We start from the raw sequence: 17,862 nt of genomic DNA, 5'->3' as shown, positions 1-17,862 counted from the left end.
GTCCTCGCTGTCCCTGGCAGCTCGACCTTGAGGGCAAGAGCACCCCAAGTCCCAGCCCAGGGGGAGAGGGTGCCTTCTACCCCCACGTGGCAGAGGACCGTGAAGACAGATGAGCCTTAGTTTCCCCACCTGCAGAACGAAAAGGATGATGGCAGAGGTGACCGACTCACAGTCAAGCAGCTCTGAACACAACCTGCTTACTTCCGTGATCCAACTCGGTGGTCAACACTGAAATATCAGATTCCAGAGAAAAGTCGAGATTTCTAGGTTTTCTTACAAAATCGGCAGGTGGGCCACGTTGGGTTCACGATCCCTCCAGTGACCACCAGCTGGACCAGAGGCAGCCATCACCCCGGCTCACTGGACCTGTCCAGGGGCATCTGAGCCCGCCTGTCACAGTGGCACTAGCTGAAAATGCCTTCCTTGCTTCCTTGTTAATGGTCTCCTCCACAGCTAGAACAGAGGCTCCGTGGCACCGGGACCTGCCTTGTCCACTGCTGGGTGCCCCGAGCTGGCGCACAGTAGGTCGTCAGGCAAGGACTGCTGGGTAGATGGTTCCCAGAGTGTGTCTGCAAGCAGCTGGGGCCAAGTACGAACCCCAGCTCTGCCGCTTCCCAACCCCATGACACTGGCAGGTCCTCGGCATGTGGCCCAGAGGCATCGGGGCAGGGCAAGGCGAGGGCTGCCGAGGGGACGCGCTGGCCTGGCCCCAGCAGTGGGCCCTCCAGGGCCGTGCTCTGAGGAGAAGAGGCACACAGCACAACAGAACCCCCGTTCCCCCACGCCTCTTTCCTCTCCTGGCTGGGGGTGGGGGACCCCGATTGTTTCGCTATCTGGTGGTAAGCAGACCAAGAAAAGGCTTCCTGGAGTCGCCGGGCGGCTCACTGGGCCTTCCTCTGTCTCCCGGCGACGGCATCCGCAGGCCTTTCTTTGCCCGCTCCCTCGGGGCGACGCGGGGTTCTGCCGAGCGCACGGCTGCTGTAAAAATAGCCCGGGCGGCCAGCATTGTTCCAGCGCTGATCCGTGCAGCCCCCGATGGTTATCTGAGCAGCCCATTGTGGGCTGGCTGGATGGAAGCATAATTGGAGGATGTGGGACTCCACTCCCTCCTAGTGGGGATGTTTTCCAGGGAATGACCCCTGAGGCTCCTCCAAGAAGGGCCGGTGCCGCCCTTTCGGGCCCTCCTTGGATCTCGGGGCCGGAAGGCACTTCACCAGGTCAGCCAGACGGAGGGGGGAGGTGGCCGGCTTCTGCTCACATAGGCTGGGGGCACTGGCGAAAGCTACCCTGAGTCCTGGCTCTGCCCTCTGGGCCCCAGGCCCACTGGCCACTCTGGCCCTCAGAGAACCCTCTCGAAACATGAGGCAGGGAGCAGCAACAAGCTCCCTGAGACCCTTGGCTCCAGGCCCTGGTTCCATATAAGATGAGACCTCTAGCCCCCTTTTCCGCACTCAGGACCCCATCTTCCCAACGCCTGTACCTGAACCAGGATCAGGGGTGAGGCCTGTCATGTCCTGGTGTTGTAGTGGTCTCCTCACTCCTCATTGCCAAGGTGTACCTGCAGATGTGTTCCTGCATCACTGACACCTGTCCCACCTGTGGCTGCTGCCATCACAGGCTCACCTGGCCATTGAGAACACATAGCCCAGGGATGTCCATGGCCTCGCTCAAGACTCACGCCTGGATGTGGTCTGACCCAGGTGCAGACACCCCAACTCCCTCTCAGCGGGGCTCCTTCCAAGCTCCTGTGGGGTGTCCTAGGAGGTCCCGGCAGCACTATCTGCGGATTCTGCCTCCTGTACATTCCTGGCATCCACCCACTTCTCCATCACCATGGCAACTGCGTGGCTCCAGGCTCGACAGCCCTCCATGGGCATCCCCTGCAGCCTCCTCCTGGGTCTCCCTGCTGCTACTCTGCCCACCCCACCCCTACAATCTGTTCTCAAAACAGCAGCTGAAGGCAACTTACGAAGCAGACTCAGATCATAATGCCCTCCCGCCGCAACCCTCCGTCCCTCCCGGAAGAAAAGACACACCCCTCACCACAGCTACTGGGTCTCAGCACAGGCCCCTTTTCCTTGGGACACTGGTCCCACATAAGCGCTTTAGTTCAGCCCACCCCTCAGGCTCGGGCTTCCTGCATGGCCGCTCCAGGCCCTCTAGTGGCAGCCTGGCCCCTGCAGGAATCAAAGGGTGAGCCCCGGCCTAGAAGCTGAGAGTCGCTTCCTGGCTGAGTGACCTTAGGCGAGTTACTCCACCCTCTGGCCCTCAGTGTTCTCCTGTGTAAAGGGGGATAACTGTGGCCACCTCATAGGGATGTTATGAGGATTGAACGAGGGGGTGCCCATGGCAAGTGCTCCTGAACTAGTATCTGCCAGTACAGCTCTGCTGTTATTGCTCTAATTATTATGGGGTCCACGCTGACCATGCGGTACGGAAGGCCTTAGTCCTACTCAGGGTGAGATCAGCAAGACCCAGAGAGGCCAAGTGACACTCCTGAGGTCACGAAGCTGGGAGTGACAGCGACCATGATGTTCTGGAGCCCCCAGCTCCGCCTCACTGTCCCTTGGCCAGTCCAGCCCGTCCAACTCTGCAGGCCCCCAAGAGACTCACTAACTCTCTCTCGCCCGTCACACACCAACATCACGCCCCCGGTGCAGCCAGCACTTGGGAACGAGCCCCCTCCGAGGCATCCCAGACGCCCGCTGCCTTGCAGGCCGCCGCTGAGCGCTGTTTTCCTTGGCGCCAGGCCCAGGGCTATTTTCTAGCGACCGTGATACATTATTCCCCATTTTAAGAGCTTCCTATTTGGTTATTACAGCTACGAGTGATTAGAATCGGCTCCAATACAGAGGTTCCACGACGAGGGCTCCCTTCTTGCCCAGCTGAAACTCCTACTCTGTTCCTGGGGTGGAGGTCACAGCCAGGGCCTGCTTCCGGTGCCTGAAGACCAACGTGCAGATCACCTGGTTGGCTTGTGGCGCGTACTCAGACACAGTCAACCTAGGGCCAGAGATGCCATGGGTTGACAAGATGTTCCTCTGCTTCCTCCCAATGTAAAACTACCAAATTTTTGAGTACTTTAATTCTGTGCTGAGCTGCCTATACACAGTTTTCTAGGCATTCTTCAGACACCCTCAATACAGCAGAAGGGATTTTTAGGACCATTTTACGGATGGGGGGAGTTGAGGCTCAAGCAGGGAAGAGAGTGGCCTGGCTGAGGATACACAGGTGGGAAGGAGACTGGAGGCAGAATTCCCAGCTGGTCTGCCCAACGCTAAAAGCACTGGAGCGAAGGTTAGAGAGCAGCCTCTGCAGGGTTGGCAGATGGGGACACTGAGTTCAGAGGGAAAGGACCGCAGAGGTACAGAGCCAGCAGGTGCCCACGCACCAGCCATCTGGGTCTTGAAATTGAGATGCTACTGAGGCTCCTCCCCAACACCTGCCACCTCAGCCCAAGGCTTTGGGGGAACCAAGCCCAGAAGCTGGGGGGCTCTCTGCCTTGCCCTCCCCTGCAGAACTTGAACTTTCTCAAGTAAACAGTTTCCCGTGTGGCTCTCTCCTGTCGAGAACAATGACTCAAGTCCCCTGTTGTCACTCAGGAGTCCCTACAAGGTTTTTAAATAAGAGGGCAGGTACTTCTTCTGTTTCCATTTTGGAATACTTTCCCCACCCCAAAAGGGCGTAGCCCACAGCTGGGCTATAGGATCTATCTCTGGGCCTGACATCTGGGGTTTGGCAGGCGACTCCCAGAATCCCCGAACTGGGGCAGGAGGACAGCTGGACGACAGATCCATTCATTTCACAGGTAGGGAGCCTGCAGCCTGCACGGCCCGCAGCCCGCTGGGCCTGCTATGGAAACAAGCAAGCGGCTGGACCCCTTGTCTGCCCTTTCCAGAGCAGCGTCCCTCCTCCTCTCTCCTTTCCTTGTCCCCCGTCTCCACTCCAGACCCAGTGTTCTGGGCTCACAGAGGCCACAACTAAGCTGAGTGACCTGGTCCAAGTGACAACCCTCTCTGTGCCTCAGTTTCCTCACTGGTTAAAAAAGTGGGGGTAAAAATAAAACTCGCCTTACAGGGATCAAATAGGATGATGCCTGTAAAATACTGAGCACAGTGCCTGGTACATATAAGTGATTAATAAATATTAGCTATTATTGAAGAAAACATCTGATCACACTGGGATTTTACTACATATGTGGCAGGCATCATATCCTGAGCATTTAAAAAAAAGAAAAAGAAAGCAAGCTGCATTTATTGGGTATTGGCTGCAACGCACACTTATTTAGCACTGTGCTAAGCACTTTGCAAGCATTTTCTGAATTAACCCTGTCCATGGGTGGCCATTTCCATCTGCCTTTCGCTGACAAGGCACAGAGTGGTGAAGTTACTTGCCCAGGGTCACATAGCAAGCAAAAGGCCGCTGAAGCTTCGAATGGCTCCCAGGTCTATTTTGGCCTCTCAATTCCACGTTCTCAACCACTCGGCTGTTTTGGATCACTTGCTCTAGATATGTCACAAAGTGAAATCAGGTCTGGCGCCTTTATGCCAGCTTCAAGCTACTGGGCTATGCTGACAAATTAGGGAAGTAGGTGAAGGCAAACAGGGAAGTGAGGGGCCACATGACAGAGACACACAGGGCAGGGCCTGGGGACCCGTGCAGCAGTCAGTGCCCAGGGCCACAGGGGTGGGCTGAGCAGGCCGATGGAACGCTCACTGGGGCAGGATGGATGGAGCCATGGACCTGAGGCTTCCTCTAGCAAACAGGAAGAGTTTCTCCCAAACTTCTCTGATAGCCCTGGAGGGGCTCCTTCGAGCACTGTCCCCACAGACTGCAGGTGAGGGACAGGCTCAGTAAGGAGGAGGGCCAGGATCAATTAATAATGTGTACCCCAGGCACGCTGCTTACATACAATCCTGGCCCTAGAGAGTATTTAACAGTTAAGCACCAAAGGAAAAGAAAAACGTGTGTTAGGAGCACGATTTCACTACCTAGGGTAGCTGATTTTGAAAAGAAAGCAGGAATTAATTTTTAAAAAGTGTTTTTATTCTTTTTCATGAAAAGGTACAACTTTAAAAGATTTGATCATCTGATTGACCTTCAATCAGAAGGTCTGTATCCTTCTCTCTTGGTTATCTATTCCTAACTCAGGCTAACTCAAGCATGACAAGCTCAAAGGCCTCCAGGGACCTGGCAGGCAAAGAATGGAGGCCAGTGGGGAAGGGCCTGCAGAATACGCCACGGGCAGCTCTCCTCAGCTCCAGCTACTGTGGTCGCCTTTGGGATCGAGGCCACCGAGGCCAGATCCTCCAATTTCTGGAGAGGTGTTGAAATCTGAGACGTATGTGCACATACAACTTCCAATTTCTGTAACATCGTGTGGGCCAAATACCCAGTTTGTCCTCTTTGGTCAGACCATTGTCTCAGGTCACCCAAGGCAGTCGCAGCAAAGGGCAGTGCAGGCTCGGCTGGAGATGCTGACCAGCCCAGCCTCCAAGGTCCGATGGCTCGCCCCAGTGAGGTCATCCAGGAAGCCCGGCATTGTTTTGCCAGGAACAAAGTCGAAACAATGAGCGACAATTCTGTGGTCCTAGTGAAAGTGAGTTCTGTTTGGGGAATTGTTTTCAGCACGGCAGCTCTGGGGACAGGGTTTGTTATCTCCTGGGCTCAGCATCCGTGGGCAAGGCCCTCCCCTGCCCCCACGAAGGCTCATGTCTACCCCCATTCTGCTAAGAACACCCTGCCTGGCTCAGGCTTGGCCTTCAACCTACAGGAGCGTTGACTTCGCCCCAAGCCTCACGGAGCCTTCCTTTTCACAGATGAGTAAGCTGAGGCTCAAAGAAGGGGAGGGTCTGGCCCAGGTCACACAGCCACCAGGCGAGGCCAAGATTTGCACCCAGATCCCGACTCCACGTAGCTGGTGACACCCCAGGGTAAGGTGGCCTCTGTACAGGGACCTAACAGAGCAGGTCATACTTCTTGATCTATGGTTCGCAGAGGAAAAAGTGGGTGAAGGTGGGCAGGTTTTCCAAAGAACTGGCCTCTAGGACAACGCCGGGGCGGGGAGCAGGATGTGGGCCCAGTGTACAGCCTTCTCCTCTCCCCGGCACCAAACCTGCAGGCGGGCGGGAGGAGGAAGGCGCGAGCAGGCTGCTCGGTGGCCGGGTGGCCCGGGGATGGGCGGGCAGCAGGTGCAGGAAGGCAGGCGCTGCCCTCGAGGGGAAAGCAAGCTGGGCACACAACACGCCCAAAACAGAGGTGCCCCAGGCACTGGCCCAGTAGGCCACCGAGTCAGGGGACAGAGCAGTAGGTGAAGAGTCAGAAAACTGGGTCTGGTTCCAGGTCCAGTTCTGCAGGCCAAGCACTTCCCCTGTGCCTCTTGGATATTTGGGGATAAGACGGAGAGAGGGCAGCTCCGGCAAGCAGTGAGTACCAAATAAATATTTACTGAGAGCATCCTCTACTGGGGGCCAGGCGCTGCTGTAGGGACTGGGGACTCGGAGGTGAGCCCTGCAGCTGACATTCCAGAAGGGAGGACAGACACTAAATACATACATGAGTAAATATTTACGACTCGGACCGGTGAGCAGAAGACAACCAAGCAACATGAGGGCACAGGGAGTCAGAGGACCCTCTGAGGAGGTGACGTTTCCTAGTGGCAGACGCTCACTAAAGACTGGTTCTGGGCAGGACCTGTGCTAAGCCCTTGCAGGTACCAATTCATCTACTCCTCTCACTAGCCTGGATGAAGGAATGAGGCCCAGAGAGGTGAAGTCGCTTGCCCAAAGTCACACAGCAATGGGCTTCAGGGTCTGTGCTTTCAACCACCTTGAAGCTGGGATCTGCACAGCAAACATCTGGGGGAACGGTGTTCTCAGAGCAGGGACAGCGTGTGTGAAGAAGCCACACTGGGCACGGCAAAGGAACAGAGGGACAGAGCAAGGGGGACAGGGCATGGGGCAACGCGGAGAGGAAGCCAGGCCTGGAGGCCAGGTCAGAACCTGGATTTATCTAGCGGGTGGTGAGGGACCCTGGAGAGCTTTGTGCTGTCCAAGGAGTGCTCAACTCAGGCTGTCCCTGACCACCTGGCTCCCGTCCACCCTGAAGGGATTCGAGGGCCCATGTTGGGCTTTCCTCTATAAGCTGTTGCCAGTAGGGACTTTCTAGTGGGGCCTGCAGAGCCCAAGTCCTGAACCCCGACACCTCAGAGCCGCTGGCCTCCTCATTGTGAGCCGAGCACCCATGGGACAGGCTGAAGTGACCGCCATCTTTTGCAAAGAGGGACCAGCCAAGGATGGGCGGCCAGAACTGCTGTCCCTTGGCCAAGGACCATAACATGGGTGACCGAGAGAAGAAAATGTCCTTGTGAGTCTAGACCCCTGGCCCCTCCGTGGATAAAACCCATGGGTTTTGGACAGAACAGGGTCAGTCTTTGATGCTATACGATCTGGGACACGTCACTTCCCTCGGACTGGTTCCAGGAAAAGCCGAACCTGCCTTACCTGGACCGAGCACCTACCGCCTTCCTGTCCTCAGGGTACTACTATCCGGGGGTGGGGGTCTCATTTTGTCACAATATCACAAAAATGGTTCTCAGCTCAGGAGGAGGACAGGAGTCACGTGTCTGGTTGGAGCGAGGCTTCAAGGAGCAGGTCCCGTGACACCCCCTGGGCTGGGCCCGCGGCCAGGCTGGACCTGGTCCCTGGGGTAAGGTGGATGTCCAGGAACAGTCAAGCTGCATGAATCCGTTTGAGGGGGCTTGGACCCCAAATGCCACTGAGATTGCCAGCACGCGCTGTAACCACCAGTCAGGTGAAAGAGAGGAAGCAGGGAGCCGGGAGGGCGCCGTGGCTGCGGGGGACTCAGGGGGCCTGTTTTCACGCACAGGGCGGTGAGTCAGCAGGCAACGGCCTCCTGCCACTGACTCACCAGCCGCAAGCCTGTCACTCTTCTCCCCGCCTGCTTCCCCACCGCCCCGGCCCCAGCCGGGCTCTGCCGGAAGTGTGGGTAGAGTAGGTCAACCAGGATCCTGAGGCAGGCTCTGCAGAACCCAGGATTATTTCTGGAGGCCACAAAAAAAAGAGACATGAGAAAAAAGAAAGGCTCGGTTTCTGTTTCCTCAAACTTCCCCTTTCAAGCTGTAAGAACCCTAACGCTCCTCACTCCTCTCTAGCTGGCTGTAAAAAGCAAACAGAGGGCAGGCCCCTCCCTCCCTCTACAGAAACTGGAGAGAGCCAGGCCCTGGGGGCAAGGCCAGCTAAGGGCACGCGTGGCCCAGTGCTCGCTCAGAGCCGGCCATCCCCCACTCTGTCACCAGGACTCTGCTGGAAGTTACAGCTCCAGGTAAACCAGCCAGAGCAGCCTTTGCAGTAGGGCCTTGAGCAAGTCATTGCTCTCAGCCTTGGTGGCACTTTCCGTAAGATGGGCATCACATCCTGTCTACATTGTGACAACTCGTAGCTCATTAGTGTTTGTAAACAAGCTCCCCGTTCTCACTGTTCCTCTTTTAATCATGTTTCTTCTCAAATAGGAAGGACTTTCTTTTTCCTGCCCAGCTCCACGCTTACCTCTCCCTCACTTAGAAATTTAGCTCAAGGAGAGTTTGGTGCCTGTGGAGTGAAACAGCCTGGGATTCAGCAAGGAAGAGGGGGCGATCCACTGGCACGGGCTGCTGCTGCGCCCACCGCAGAGCAAAGGGGCTTGTTGCCTGGGCTTTTACCCCATTTGTCTGGAAGTCAAGTTTCAAGCATCCTCCACCATCCAGAGCCCACCCAAGATGCCCAGGGGCCTCTGAACCCACACAGCCCATGCTTTCCCATGCCTCCCTCCATACCTCGGCTCCTGCTGTTTCCTTAGCCCAGCACGCTGCTCCCCGAGTAACTCACAGGCAATCCCCCAGGATGGTGGCCCCGAGGACCCCCCAGTGCCTTCCCTGGGCTCCACAGGCCACACCACCTCCACCTCTGCCCCATACTCCCCGGGCCTGCTTCCCGACACCCAGTACAAGGCCTGGCACTGTGAGTATTTGTCAGAGGGAACACTTAGGGCTCAGGACTCTGGGGACACTCACTGCAGGAGCAAGTCTCTTCCACTTTGCAGCTGTGAGGCCCCTCGATGAGGGTGATGGAGCAAAGAGCTGTAGATGTAACTCTATTACATGTATCCCTGGCATCTGAGCACAGTTGCCCCCAAAGGATCAAAACTCCACAAAGCTTTGCCTTTTATTGAGAGATGAGCCCCAAATCTTTAGGAAATCAATTTTCATTAATTGTATTCCCCGGGCATCTTCCAAAAATGAGTTTGAAGTGAATTCTCTCTGGTTCCCTAAAGGTTTGTCCAGTGCTGGAGATCCCAGTGGATCCTGCACAAAAGTTGAAGGCTCCAGCTGGGCCCTTAGAGGTCTTGGCATGTGTGAACGTAAGCCCACCTTCTAGATGGAAAAACCGAGGCCCTGGACCCACGGCGGATCAACAAAGAGGATCAGCCTCTTTCACAGACGGACGGACCATCAGAGCTGGAGGGGAAACTGAGGCTGGAAGGAGCTGATGGAGGGCAGGGATGCTCCCGACACCCCCAACCCAGTGGAGCACAGTGGGTGCCAGAGGCGGAAAGTAAAGGTCTTATTCCAAACCTGAGTGAACCGGATTCATATCTAACTCCGTCAGGTTGGTGAATGTTGGTGCAGCAGCAGCGGCGACTTCCAGGGCTACAAGACGGTGCCTAACGGCAGCTACTGCTTGGCTAGAAGAAAAACTCAGCATTAAAATCCACCCCAGGGGTGCGGGGCGGGCTCCAGGGATGGCTGACACTCCTCAACTGTGGTCTTCCTACACGTGCAGACCACCTCCCAGGCAGCCCCACACAGCCTCCATGACCCCTAACCTTTCACTGCGATCCACTTATGCCTCCATGGTGCCTGCCAAGAGCACGGTGTGGGGGACTTGGCACAGCCTGCCACTCAAACAGCGCCGCAAGACGAGGCCGACCCAGCCCCTGGAAACTCCCCAGAGGGGCGTCCTGAACTCTGCTCCCACCAGCTTAGCCAAGCTTGTTTCTGGCAGACCCCGCTGCCCGCCATGTCGCCCTTAGCTCAACAACTATCAGTGGAACTATCCCAGCTGCTTGGAGACTAATCATCTCAATTTCCCCACCTGGAAACCAAGGCTCATTCTACACGTCTGGCCCTGTCCGCAGTCCCTGCCGCCTTATTTCTCCTCTTGTCCTGCATGAATCCTGGGGCCTCCTCGTTCTCCCCAGCATTATCCCCTTCCGCCCTGTGCTTTGCTTGTGGGCTCCCTTATATTTAGGTGGATCCCACCCACCTTGAAGACCTGGCCCAAGTGTCGCCTCCTCCAGGAAGCCCTTCATGCCCACCCCACTCTTTCCCTCACCTCCTCTGGCCAGTGCCACACCCCCACCCCCATCTCCCAGGTGCTGGGCTCTTGTTCAGAACTGTGCAACTTTGGACAAAGTTCTTTTTGGGAAACCTCAGTTTCTTCTCCTGTAAAATGGGCCTCCTAATCTATAAAGCCATTCCTGGCTGAAGTCTCTGGGCTCTCGGGCAGAGCTAGTAGATGCCCAAGACCCTCACACGGGCCTCAACACCAGCATCACCTGGGGCTCTGGCTGAACATGCCGACGCCTCCCCCCAACACCCACCTCTCCTGACTGAATCTTCAAAGCTGTTAAACGAGCCCCCAGGCGAATCTCAGCATCAGGTGAGGCCAGGGACAGTGGTGCCAATGGACTGGAGACTCTTGGTAAAATGCAAAAGAAAACCAACCAATGAAAAGGACTCTTGTTGGTGATGACAATGCACCTGAGCACGTGAGTGTGCGTGTGTGAGCGCACGTGCGTGGTCTCCTCCGCCAGATTGTGAGTAGCTGGAGGCTGGGCCGGCTGGGTTTCACCTCTGCCAGCCCTGCTGAGCCCAGGGCCATCCCAGACTTGATCTTCCCTGTTGCCGCTGCTCTTTGCAGCACCCCGGGGCATGGGCACTTTTGCCCCGTTCTATAGATAAGGAAACTGAGGCTCTGAGAGGAGACAGGACCTGGCCCAAGGTTACCCAGAGAGTGAGTGACAGAGCCAGGACTGAACCCAGGACAAGGCCAGTGCTCCTTTATATCCGCTTACTAAGTGAAAAGGGGGCTGAGAACTGAAGGTGAGGGCTGGCAGGTGCATTACCTGGGGCCTCTGGGGCAGGGAGTTGAGTGGGTATATGTGATCCTGGAGGGACAAGCGTCAGAGAGAGCCCCCTACCCTGGGAGTGGGACACACAAAGGAAGCCAGGACCTGGTTTTGAAGCCTGGTAAAGGGCAGAGTCCAGCTGAGCAGACCTCAGGCAGCTTCTCCAAGGACAGGGACGAGGTGCACGGCACACCGCTTGGGACTCGGGGACCCCGTGGTTGTCACCCTGGCAGTCACTTTTTTCTAAGGTGGAGGCAGCAGGTGGGGCCTTCCCTAAAGAAACCCCTGTCCTTTAAATGCCAGCCGCCCAAGCACAAGGCCCTGGTGGGGTCAGCTCTGCCAGTGACAGCTGCTTGACCAAGAGAGGGCCTCCCCTTTCTGGGCTATGGCTTAGACCCTCGGACCAGGAGACCCCAAGCCTGGAGGTGCAGTGTCCTGTCCCTCCCCACACACGTGTACACACAGCCCTCTCTCCCTCAGCGAAGGCAGTCTCCCCAGCAGGAGAAAATGTACATCATCAGTAAACCCTGTGTGCCTCAGTTTCCTCAAATGTAGAATGGGGACAGTAATAGTGAATGGGGACCTGCCTCTTAGGGCTGCTGAGATTAAATAAGCGAGTATGTACAGACCACTGAGAACAGCACCTGGACAGCGTGTGCGCTATCAGCGTCAGGACGGTGAACAAACTCACGCGTGTTCTGCCTGAGGCCAGCGGCAGACTGGACTCACAGCCAAGGCCCTACTGGGCACCTCCTGTGTGCCAGGCCTACTGGGAACCTGACAGATACCCCACAGAGCCAGGACCAGGGTCAACCAGCTCTGAGACTCGGAGCGTCACCCTAACACCCCTGCCCCCTCTTATTCCAACTTCCTGTCCGCTTCCACAGTGGGTGGGACTGGTGGACCCTGGGGTCCCCTGGGTTGGTACTCCCTGGGGATCTGAGCTTGGCTATGGAAACCTTCCTCACCTCCCTGGCCTAGTCCTGGGGTGGGACTGGAGAGCACTTCAGGCAGCTCCCCATACAAGGTGCTGGTACCCTTCGGGCCCCTGGGTGGTGGCACCTGCCAAGCAGGGGAGGTGGAAGTTACAGGGGCTGGACCTGAACTTGAGAGCAGACAAAGGCTTTGCTGCTGGGAAATGGGGCTACAGAGTGGCCGTGACAACCCATGGCGTGAACTACAGACCAGCTAATCGAAGAGTGGCCAAGCAGCCTCCCTCCATCCCCCTGGTCACAGCCAGAGGCCCTGGGCAGCAGTCAAGAAAACCTTTATGAGGGGAAGGTGGTCTCGCTGGTGTCCCCCAGGATGGCTGAAGCTGCAGAAATCGGATTCTGTGACCCCTCAACTCCTGGCAGCCTCGAAAGCCCAAGGATCCTAGCTGGAGGTCCCTGGGTATGTGAGACCCCTCTCCTGGCCATCACTGAGTGACAGATCAACCCAGGAGCCCAATACCCAGAGTTTACAGATAAGGAAACTGAGGCCTGAAAGGGAAGGGGGCTTGCCAGGAGGCTCAGGGTGACCCTGCTTCCTGAGCTGTAAGTTGCGGCCAAGAGCAGCCTCGACCTCTCAGGGTGGAAGGGCTCCCGCGTGAGCTGATGCAGGTGCGCCGCTCCGCATGGGGCGGGCACACAGACAGGTGCTATCACCACGTCCTGCGTGAGGACGAGCGTCTGTTCACACTGAGGCTGGTCTTGGGGAAGGGCCGAGCAGCAGGAAGGCGAGTCACAGCGAGGGCTGGGGTGGTTCTCAGAGCTTGTACTCCGAGCTGCCCAACACCAGGCGGGGCCAACTGGGATGAGACCTCTTCCAGCCCATGGTGCAGTAAGAGGCTAAGCCTGGAGGCTGCAAGGGCTCTTTCTTAGATACATGTGCCCCCACCTTCTGAAACTGCAGCCTTCCTATTTGGAGGGGAGGTTAAAATTGTCTTTATTTCACAGCATCGGAGTGAGACCAGATGGTCACTTTTATAGAACTGCTGTGAAGGGGTAAAATGATAGGTGTACGGCCCGAGGGTGGGCCACTCTGCTCCTCAACCCCAATTTGATTTTTGAACATGTACTAGTTCATGAAATTCAGCACCATCATCTGGCCTAATGTGCCCATTTTACAGGTGGGGAAACTGAGGCCCAGGTGCACGAGCTTCAGTCTCCAAGGTTTCAGCTCTGAGCTCTCCACAGCCAGTGCCCCTTCCCGCCAGCTCCTGCTGTTTGGATGCCTTGGACCAGCTCGACTCCTTATTTGAGGACCCTTTCCCAGGCTCAGGAAATCCAGAGCCCCAGGTTCCATGGAGGCCCCTGACTCCAAGGGAATGCCGTTGTCTCTTCACCCGGCGACCTACCTGCAGTCAGCTCAGGGGCTGAGAGGCTCCATCAAGCAAGGACTTGGGCTGAGGAGGTGGGTAAACAGAGGGTCCTACTGGTGGTCCGGGGTGGGTGACCTGGTAGAGCAGTTCCAGCCAGGGGAGCCATGGCCTGCTCCGAGCTGGATGCCTCTGAGGAAGACCTTCCTCCCACCAGGCCCCCAGCAGGACCACTGGGTCAGAACTTGTAAGTGCTGAAGGGCTCCCACATTTGTCTCCTGCTCCCCCTCTGGGGCAGTCTCCCTGAACACCATCTCCTAGGCAACTGCAGCTGTTGGAGACCTCACAAGCTTGAATCATAGAAGACAGCCCAGGGTGGTTCTCTAAGGGGACAGGGGCTCTGTGAGCAAACAGAGACACGGGTGGACAAGCAAATGTGACTTACCCCAGGCACTGGGAAATGGGATGCCATCGGAGGCCAGAGAGAGTACAGAAGATGCCCAGCACCTCGGCTCTGGGTCTCAGAATATTTGCTCATGAGGTCACAATGCCCCTTCCAACACAGCCCAGGTGCCCAGAGACTTCGTTCTCCAGAAAAATGCCACCAATTAGGAACATCCCTTAGCAGAACTAAAGCCAGAGAGAGGGTTCCTTGATCACAGAGCTTACCGTCTCTACACACCATTGCCTGCAAGACCCTAGGCTGTCACAGCTTGGTGCATTTTTACAGGCCATTCCAGGCCCTGGAATGCACATCTCCACTCTTCTCCATCCTCAAATGCCACCTCCTCCAGGAAGACTTCCCTGACCGTCCCCTCCCTGCCCATCTCCCAGAGGAACGAGGTGCTCATTCCTCAGCTGTAATCCTCGTGTCTTCTTCCTCCCCTGATCTGGGGGCTCTAGTGCAGGGGTCCCGGCTTCCTCCCAGGCGGCAGCGAATGAGGAGCCTGGTCTACCACTGTCATAACAACCCTTTGTTCTAATTCCAGCTGTTCTTACATCCTGGAAACAATAATAATTGCGGCTGACATTATGTACCTGGCACTGTGTTGGCCACTTGATATGATTTTAGTTAATAGTAACTTTTTAAAAACATGCTAGGGCTTCCCTGGTAGCCCAGTGGTTGGGAGTCCGCCTGCCGATGCAGGGGACACGGGTTTGTGCCCCGGTCTGGGAGGATCCCACATGCCGCGGAGCGGCTGGGCCCGTGAGCCATGGCTGCTGGGCCTGCGCGTCCGGAGCCTGTGCTCTGCAAGGGTAGAGGCCACAACAGTGAGAGGCCCGCATACCACACAAAAAAAAAAAAAGCTAAATATTTTTATTTCCTTAAATCACTTTTCACTGATTATGGCTGCTCACTTTTTTCCTATAACCAGTCCAAAGGTAATGAGATTTTATAGCATTTTCAGAGAGTCTGATAGGAGAAAAAGCACACTTGAAATACCTTAAATGTATGGAAAAATCCTCCAGCTGCACAGTCAGTTCCAGAGAGGAATACCAGATCCCTGGGCTGAGCGCCCAAGTGTGCCTGGGGCACCACCTGGCACCTGGGTTCCCTATTTTACCCAGTCCTTACCAACCACCCTATGAGATGACTGATCTTACCCATCTGTGGCTCAGAGAGATCAATCGACTTAACCAGGGTTGCACAGCCAGGAAGAGGCAAGACTCGAGGGTCCTGGGTCCTCGACCAGGGCTCTGGGGCATCTCCTGGCCATGACCTTGGATACCAGGAAGTCTCCCTCTTCACCTGACACAGGAGGAAACTGAGGCCAGCAGGAGGTAGGGGTGTCATTTGGCAAATTCACCAGCTAGGATTAGAATCTCCTGAGTGGGCCCACATCACACATATCTTCATGGACTAGGACCCAGCGGCCTCAACCACAGAACAGCAGCAACCAAAAGAATCCACCTCACTGAGGCTGTGTGCTCTACAGGACCTTCCCATTTAATTACGTATACCTGCTGGGATGGCTAAATACTGGCCCCTTAGGCCAGCAAGAGCTTTTAACCCTTTAAATTTAGCCTGCCCAGAGCTAATGTCCAGGGATGCGGCTAATCTCAGAGAACTGATGAAAGGAAGGGAGGGCTGTGGGGTCTGCTAGCCTGCACCGCTTTTGGAAATGGTGTACCCGCCTGTCTGCACCCTCTCAGCCCCAGAAGCATCCCCCCGCCCCTACCTCCTCTGACCTTTCTCACCCTGACCCCCCTCAAAGTGTCCCATCCACTGCAGCCTGGGACTTAATCAGCTTATTCAACCTGTGCAGAGCCTGGGCCATCTGAAAAAGTCTCCTTTTACTCCTTGGGGGCAAGGATACCTGAGATCTAGGCCACAACTATAAATAGTCGAGAAATCCGTTGTCCTTTTTAACTGACTCATCTATTTATTTGGTCAGTCAGTTACGGCTGACCCCCAGATGGCCGAGTTGTACAAAATTCCCTCCCCCGCATAATGTCAGTGGAGAGGAAAGACCTTCCTGGCCTCTCCAGCTTTGTTCTCTGAATTCCCCAAGAGTGAGCCTCCCGCCCCCAACCCCGCCAGTGAGACTCTGTTCCCCAAATACCCTTTGCCTGGTTCCGCTTTCGCCTGTTCTGCGTCACCATCAGAGATTTTAGTTGGAACCTAACTCTGCCACTTGTCAGCGGCAAATAGTAACCTCAGGCATGTCTCTTCCCCTCGGGGCCTCAGTTGCACCATCTGTAAAATGGGCCACCTCACATTACACAAGGGAAGGTACAAGGAAGTGCCTCAATACAAACCTGGCTTTGCTCTCAGGAGAAACAGTTTGCCCCTGAACCAGAGAGATCAGCCACCTTGCATTTCATGCAGTTAAATCAACAAACACGGACTCCACCAGTTGTTAGCATCATCCAGCTAAGTGCTGGGAGAGGCAGAAGCAAACACCCAGGGCTGATCTGTCAAGCGGGGAAAATACCAAATAAACAGTTTCTCCATCCAGCGTTCTGTGTCAAACCAGCAGCCAAGTCTGCTGGCACCGCCATCCCCTCCCAAGGCACTTCGTGTGCTCCCCAAACCACGTGAATCAGCAAAACTAGGTTAGACATCTCATTAGAGTGGGTTTCCTCTTGGGACCTCTGGCCGAGCCTGTGATTCTCCTACAAGCGGGTCTGGGTGGTGAGGGCTGGGCTTGTTTGTTTTTCTTCCTGAGCAGAAGCCAGTTGTCAAAACAACTAAACAGTTACTACCTTTAAGGGACACCTGGAAGCATTAAATGAGGACTCTGATTCCAGGCTGGTTCCCCAAAGTGAATCAAGACCAAGCACTCAGCAGGGCACTTGGGGTCACCAGGCTACACCAACACCCATCCGGCTCCTCCTCCCGCCCCAGAACACAGCCCCCCAGCCACCCAGGCTCCTTCAGCCCCGGGGTCCTCGCTCCACGCTTTCACGCTCTGCCAGCCCTTCCACGGGCTGCTTCCTCACCAGTAATGCCCTTCCCCTTTTGTGCCCAGCTGGCATGCTTTGCCATTCAAGGCCTCTGGGAAAGTTCTTTGAACTTTGGGTGCCCAAGCATCTTCAAGAGACCCCGCCAATGGAGGCCCAATTTGCAGCATCCCGATTTGCTGGCCAGGCAGTTCCCAGGCTGGGCAGAGAGAGGCTCATCTCTGGGTCCCCAGGGCCCAGCAGGGGCCTGAGCCACGGGACAAGTCCATAACTCCCTGATGACTGAATGAGCAGACTTTCAATTCTCGGTTTTCAGATGCTTACAGGTTTTCCCCAAACTTCCCCTGACATCAAATGTTCTTGCCTGGGCCTTTCCCCCACTCAGCAGAGCTGGAAAGGGTTTGAAAACATGCGAATTTCTCAATGGACTGGAAAGGCCCAAGGGAAGGCAAAGGTCTGCCCCTCATGACCTTAAGTCGGGGGCTGTTGTATCTACGCAAGGTGATGGACGTTAACAGAACGTATTGTGGTCATTGTTTTCACAGTATATGCAAATCAAGCCATCATGCTGTACCTCTGAAATTCATACAGTGATGTATGTCGTTTATTCTCAATAAAACTGGAAAAAAAAATCACCAAAATTTAACGTAATTTACACATTCACACAGTCTCACCTACTAGACTGTAAATTCTAAAAAACTGACACTATCTTGCTTACATTTGTATCACCAGCACCTGTCATAATGTTTATGAATATGAAATAAACTTAATTTAATAAAGTTAGGGGGGACCCTTCTCCCCAGAAGCACTTCAGGCCAGGTGCCCAAGCCGTGGCGCTCTCAGGACTGGCCACATGGGGATCAGCTAGCCCAGAGGTCCGAGGTGTCGGGAATCACTGCCCAGAAGCAGCCACCCGGCACCTTCCAAGCTTTTCTAGTTTTGTCTCTTTTAGGGCGAGAGACTTCACTCAG

General features: G+C 55.6%; 1 protein-coding gene across 1 annotated transcript in view; it reads right to left on the bottom strand.

Annotated features, from left to right (window-relative positions):
• Positions 1–17,862, bottom strand: part of SLC6A6 (solute carrier family 6 member 6) — an 80,639-nt gene that overhangs the window by 42,619 nt on the left and 20,158 nt on the right. The gene's annotated exons all lie outside the window — the stretch shown is intronic.

Source organism: Mesoplodon mirus, assembly GCF_964341445.2.
Source record: "Mesoplodon mirus genome assembly, chromosome: 12".
In the NCBI taxonomy this organism is placed as follows: Eukaryota; Metazoa; Chordata; class Mammalia; order Artiodactyla; family Ziphiidae; genus Mesoplodon; species Mesoplodon mirus.
Note: the sequence above shows the minus strand (reverse complement) of the source record. Positions and strands in the feature narration are given on the sequence as shown.